The sequence below is a fragment of the Nicotiana attenuata genome, unplaced genomic scaffold (genome assembly GCF_001879085.1).
Source record: "Nicotiana attenuata strain UT unplaced genomic scaffold, NIATTr2, whole genome shotgun sequence".
Lineage (NCBI taxonomy): Eukaryota > Viridiplantae > Streptophyta > Magnoliopsida > Solanales > Solanaceae > Nicotiana > Nicotiana attenuata.
In genome coordinates, this window is record NW_017670271.1 from 1,135,811 (window position 1) to 1,142,833 (window position 7,023).

General features: G+C 44.0%; 1 long non-coding RNA gene across 1 annotated transcript; it reads left to right on the plus strand.

The window, feature by feature from the left end:
• The first annotated feature begins 4,696 nt into the window (after window positions 1–4,696).
• On the plus strand, window positions 4,697–5,925 carry LOC109237064. Its single transcript, XR_002069595.1, has 2 exons — window positions 4,697–5,214; window positions 5,569–5,925. It is a non-coding gene; the product is annotated as an uncharacterized LOC109237064 (long non-coding RNA).
• Window positions 5,926–7,023: the final 1,098 nt, after the last annotated feature.

Sequence of the window (7,023 nt, forward strand, 5' to 3'; positions counted from 1 at the left end):
TTCTTTCTTCATGGTAGGCCAATAATATCCGGCGCGGATGAGGCATCGAACAAGGGCGCGGTTTCCTGTGTGGGCACCACAATGGCCTTCGTGCACCTCCTCTAATACCTGCTTTGTTTGATACGGCCCAAGGCATTTGGCGAGGGGGCCTCCGAATGTTCTTTTGTAAAGATCGTTATTGATCAGGCTGTATCGGGCGGCCTGTACCCGGAGTTTTTTGGCTTCTTTTTTGTCGCGTGGAAGCGTTCCGTCCTGCAGGTAGGATACAAACTGGTTGCGCCAGTCCCAAGTCAGGTTTAAAGAGAATACCTCGACATGATCGATGGCCGAATAGAGGAGAGTCACCACATTTCCTTTGTTGATATTCTTGGTGGCTGCAACTAGTTTAGCTAGGCTATCTGCCTCAACATTTTGTGCCCTGGGAATTTGCTCGAAGCGACATTCGTCGAACTCGTGCATCAGCTTGCGGATTTCTGACTGGCATTTTTGTAGCCGTTGTTCTTTGATTTGATAAGTTCTGGTGACTTGATTTACGACAAGTTGGGAGTCGCAGTGGAGGATGAGCCGACGGGCCCCGTATTTGATGGCTATCTTCATACCTGCAATCACAGCCTCATACTCGGCCTCGTTGTTAGTCATCTCGGGACACCGTATTGACTGGCGAATTACCTCGCCCGTGGGGATCTCGAGGACGAGTCCCAGTCCCGATCCTGAGGCGTTCGCAGCGCCGTTAGTGTAGAGGGTCCAGAGGTCGGTACGGGTAGAAGCGCGAAGGGCTTCTTGTTCCACCTCTGGCAGTATCCCTGCACTGAAATCGGCGACAAAGTCGGCGAGTATCTGTGACTTGATGGCGGTTCTTGGGTGGTAGGTTATGTCATGCTCGCTGAGCTCTATGGCCCATTTAGCGAGCCTACCCGAGAGTTCGAGTTTGTGTAGGATGCCTCTTTGGGGGAAGGTTGTTATTACCTTTATGGGATGGCACTGAAAATAAGGTCTGAACTTCCGCGAAGCCACGACCAGTGCCAGAGCTAGTTTTTCGAGGTGGGGGTACCTCGTTTCGGCATCTACGAGTGTCTTGCTGATATAATAAATAGGGGATTGCGTACCTTTATTTTCACGGACCAAGACGGTGCTGACAACGACTTCGGATACAGCCAGATACACAAGTAGGCACTAGCCTGGGTCTGCTATGACGAGCAGTTGTGGCGAAGATAGGTATGCCTTTAGTTTCTTCAGGGCCTCGATGCATTCCTCGTTCCATTGTAGTCCATGATCTTTCTTTAGTACACTGAAGAATTTATGGCATCTGTCCGAGGACCGTGAGATAAACCTGGATAAGGCGGCTATTCGCCCCGTTAATTTATGTACTTGTTTCTTGTTGTGCAGTACCTCGGGTATTGTGTCTATAGCCTTAATCTGATCTGGGTTGACTTCGATGCCTCGCTGCGATACGAGGAAACCTAGGAATTTCCCGGAGGCCACGCCGAAGGTGCATTTTTCTGGGTTCAGCTTCATCCCATACTGCCTTAGTATCTCGAAGGCCTGCTTTAGATTGTCGATATGGTCTTCCTTCTTAACCGACTTTACTAGCATGTCGTCGATATAGACCTCCATTGTTTTACCGAGTTGTTCCTTGAACATCTTGGTAACCAGCCTTTGATATGTTGCACCCGCGTTTTTCAGTCCGAAGGGCATCACCTTGTAGCAGTACGTTCCCTTGATGGGTGATGAAAGTTGTCTTTTCTTGGTCCTCTTCGGCCGTTAAGATTTGGTTATAGCCAGAGTAGGCGTCCAAGAAACTTAACAGCTCGTGCCCTGCTGTCGCATCGATCAATTGGTCGATATGGGGCAATGGGAAGGAGTCTTTTGGGCACGCCTTGTTTAGGTCGGTGAAGTCTACGCACATTCTCCATTTCCCATTTTTCTTTTTAACCATGACCACGTTGGCGACCCATTGTGGGTACTTTGATTCTCTGATGGAACCGTTGGCTTGTAGTTTATCTACCTCTTCACTGACCGCCTCGTTGATTGCGACGTTGAATTTCCTTCTTACCTGCCTCACGGGCGGGTAAAGTGGGTCGACGTTCAGCTTGTGAGTGGTGATGTCTCTTGGGATCCCCGGCATATCTGAATGAGAGAAGGCAAATAAATCTGCATGGTTAGTTAAGAATTCATGGTACTTACCTGAGTCGGAGAGATTTTGTCCGATGTAAGCTTTCTTCGAGCTATCGGTACTGTCCAGTTGGACGGGATCGAGATTCTCGACTGTTGCGTTGCAGGCTTCTACGACATCCGGATCCCTGATAGCCTCTGTCGTTGGGCTGATTTTGGTTCCCGACATGGCTGATTGCTATGCTTCCGCGCTTGCTCTTGTCAGGTGTTTTTTATGTGCGCAATCTTGGGCAATTCGGTAACATTCCTGGGCGGTACGTGGCTCACCTCGAATGCTGAACATTTCCCATGGGGTGGGAAATTTGATTACTTGATAGAGGCTCGAAGGAATGGCCCGCATGGCGTGTACCAGAGACGTCCCATGATGACGTTGTAGGCCGTTTCCTGGTTCATGATGTGGAACGTGGTTTCCAGCGTGACTCCCCCCGCCAGGACGGGCAGTGATATCTCTCCTGAGGTTCTCTCTACTGCATTGTTAAAACCCATTAGCGTTATGCAACGCGGTATTATCTTATCTTCGAGCCTCATTTGCATGAGGACTCTGGGGTGGATAATACACGCGCCGCTTCCGTCGTCTACCATGATTCTTTTCACATCGGTATCAGCAATGCATAAAGTTATAACTAAAGCATCATAATGAGGGAAAGACAAACTGTCGGCATCAGACTTATCGAAGGTGATACCATCTTCGAAGTCGTCATACCGTTCGTAAGCGATCGTGCGTTTCAACTTGTGTGTGGTAGTGAACTTTACATGGTTGATTGCCGAGTCGCCGCCGCCGCCGACGATCATCTGTATGGTGCGTGCTGGAGAAGGTGGTCTCGGTGGTCCTTGGGATTGATCACGTCCTCTGGCGAAATTAGTCCTTCCTTTATCGCTGAGCAGCTCCTTCAGGTATCCTCGATTCAGCATTCTGACCACCTCCTGCCGTAGGCCTATGCATTCTTCGGTTTTATGTCCTCTTTCTTGATGGAATTCGCATAGGACATTCGACCTTCTCGCACTGGGGTCTGACTTCATTTTTTGTGGCCACTGCACCTTCGTGCCCAGCTTTTCCAGTGTGTACACTATTTCTGAAGGGGAGACACAAAAGTTATGAGCAGATAATAATGGGGGCATACCTCTTTCATTTCGAAGCGGGGCGGCATGTCGTTGTACGGCATCTGGGTGTCTTGGAGGAGGTGGGTTAGGAGTTCTGACGTAAGGATGGTTCCTTTCTCTGTTGAAGCGTGGAAGCGGTTCCCGTCGTCCGTCGTTGCGTCGGTCCCTCTTTACTTCCGAATGTACGGACGTTAGTCTTTGGATCGGACCGTTAAGGTCCTCTTCATCCGCTCTGACTTCGGCGCAATAGGCATTGTGGATCTCTTCCCACGTGGTGGGGGGATATTTCATGAGCCGAGTGAGCAGCTTTTTGGTTGCTTTGGATCCGTCTCTGTTCAGCCCGTTTTGGAAAGCTGCCACTGCTATTCCCTCCAATACGTTCGGCAGTCCCATTCTTACCCTGTTGAATCGTGCCAGGAATTCCCCGAGTCCCTCGCCCGCTGTCTGCCTGATGGCGAAGATGTCGTTGACCCTGGCTACAGATGTAGAAGTCCCCCTTTCATGCAAAATCGTTAGATCTTCAAGTGAGGATGGCGAGATCTCCCCCTCCGGTATGTTACTTGGTGTCGTATTCGCGATATTTTCTCTGCCTGCTTCGTTGAGTGGGCCTATGAGGTTGGATGAGACGTCTGCTATCATCTTCAACCTTGACTCTTTGTCTGCCATTTGTTAGTTTCTATGAGATCTGAAGAACAGCGATGGATGTTTCTAGTATCCTAGATGTAAACTATGGTTTCTGCTACCGAAATCCTCACAGACGGCGCCAAATTGTTTGACTCAAAAGTAAGGTAATACTTTTTGAGCAAATCAATCAGTATAGATGAAGGGGTAAATCGTAGTGAAAGATAATAAACTCTAGGATGATCTTGGATATTGGATCATACAACAACGAGATGAACAAAATTTAGAATAAATGATACACTTCTATCAGATAAGAGAGACAATGTTAGAGAGAGAGAGAGAGAGAGAGAGAGAGAGAGAGAGAGAAAGAGAGCTTGTATTTCTTATCATCTCCAGAGTCCTCTTTACCAAGCTTAGATCCCCTTTATATAATAGGGGATCCTTACTTTAATACAAAAAGACAAAGAATAAAGTACATATTATAGAGAGGCCGGCGTGGTCATGGAGTCGCCCCTCTTGTTGCTCATAGGTCGCTCTTCTAACCGGGCTCACGGACACTCGGTCGATCGTGCTGTCTTAAAGAACGTAGTTGGTCAAATTCGACCCTATACAAATTCTACTCTTAGTGAAAAGCTTTTATAGCTACACAAATACTATGGACCCCCTTTTTGAGTTGTTTAGGACTACAAATTCTAAAAGTCTTCATTTTTTCTTAAAATTCGTGTTCAGTCAAACAGGTTCACATAAACTGAAACAGAGGAAGTATTAAAGTTTAAGTACACACATTTCTTTCTTGCCATGAGAGTCGTTATGACTTCATACTTTCATTTGTACAAAAGAAATACTCCTCTTTAGGTGATTTTTTTTTCCTAATTTAGGACGCGAAATAAAAAAAAATTAAGGACGCGATATACGAGGAAAGAAATTAACCTGTGATAGGCCCACATGGGGAGAAGTTGATACGTGCCCGGAATTAACATAAGCTATTAAATAGGGTTGATAAAATGGGAAGCGTCCAAGCCTTATTCAGACGGAACAGAGTACTTGGGCTGAAAAAACGCCTCCGCTGACGCAAAAAGGGGTAACAGCTACAGGTCGAGATCCGGCGAGTTTCGTCGGATTTCGTCCCTAACAAACTGCATCTCCGGCATACGTCTGTTTGATTATTTCCTTTTTTTTGTTGTTTCCGACGAAGAAATGAAGGGCTCCTGCACTCTCGTTGCTTCCATGCTTGCCGCTTCCACCGTGGCTATTAGCTCCACTTCCTATTCCTCCTCCTCCTCTGATCCTGATGTCAACTGTCACTCGGCTTCTACCGAGGTAAATGCCCTTGCTATTTATATATTTGGTGTTATCAATGCTGAAAAAGAATGTATTCTTTCATGTTTGTGTATTTATTTGATTCTAAATCATATTTCAGCGGAATTAACAATGGAGCTCTATCCACGTTTGGTGCCTGAATCATTTCGAAACTTTGTGATATTTCGTCATGCATTAGTCTAAAGTTTCTCCAGTGTTAATGTTATTGTTCGATAGCTTGCATGATATAAAATCTTTTATTTTTGCTGCGTTCGACAATCGGCTCAGCTCGGTTTTATCTCTATAACATCTGATTAAAAATGGTGCTAATTATTGGTTATTGATAGATTAAAAGAAGAATAATTTGAAATGCAGGGACTTGGTTATTCTTCATCGACGGAGAAGCGCAGATCTGACAACTCAAGGAAACAGCCATTGAGATCAGAGGAGGAGAAATTCACTCCTAGATTTGACGGCCTGAGATTTATCGAGACTCTAATTACGGCTCACAGGTGAAATCTATGTAATAGCAGGGTGGCTTAATAGGATTTGAGGAACCGAAGTAGCATTAGCCCCATTTGTTTATCGATTGAATTGGTCATGAACATGCCTTCTTTAATATGTCCAATGTGATTGATTGACTTGTTTTAGTGTTCTCTTAACACTTATTTTGGAAACTGCATCTCTAATCAATCTTTGGAAATGCTTGGGGGATCATCCTTCGTTATTTTACTCTGGAGCATGGACATATAGTTGTTCCTGTAACAAAGTTTTGTTGTCAAGTTCGTTTGGCATGTTGTTTCAAGCCATGATAAAAAAGAATTCATATAAACACTTGATTTGATTGTTGATGGCAAAGATACGTTAGAATTTCCATAATTAATGGTTTCAGAGCTAAAATTCTAAAGAAATGAGGCAGTGAAAGAGGTGCAAAAGGAGAGGAAAGAGAGAGGTACCATGAATTGTTGTTTGAATAAGCAGATATCCATCTTAAACTAAGGCCTATTTTATTAAGACGTCTGAAACTGAATACACGTCTGAATCTGAATATCAAGATGTGTATTAAGATTAACACATCTAAATTTGAATACACTTCTGAATATATTAAGATGTGTATTAAGATCGGAATACTAAATTATTAAGACTGTTTGATTTTTAACATCTGAATAAAATTTATCTTTATTTGAAAATTAATAAACATAAAATTCAAATGAAATACTAACTAATCTAATATTCTATCAATAAAATATATAGTTTTTTAAAATATGAAAGTTGGTGGTGGTGATGGCTAATGGGTGTGTCACGATCCGGATTTTCCATCCTGGGGAGTCGTGATGGCGCCTACTAATGAAAGCTAGGCAAGTCAACCATTTGAATTATTTACCTTCTTCCCATTTAATCCATTCAATGTATAGATTCCAGTCCTCTTTTTTTTTTTTTTTTTTCTAGAAAGGTTCTTTCTTACTTCTAACGAAAGGGTTTTTCTTCGATTTTTCAATAAAGACGGGTTTTGACTCCTTTTTTATATTTTCGATTTTCCATTATAAAATTTGAAAGGGTCATTAAACTTATCGAATTAACTTCTCATTGATGTATTCTTTCATCGAGATTTAATCCAAACCGCGATGGTATTTTCTTGTTCCCGAATGGGTTTATTTCAAAGCAACGTGCGACTTGAAGGACAGAATCCGTTGTGGATTTGTACATCCACCATTTTATGTAGGAATGAATGTGCTCTTGGCTCGACATCATTGGTTCTGTTTCATTAGAACCCCTCTTTTTTTGTTGTCTTGGAATGTAAATAGTCCATGATGGAGCTCGAGTAGAAAG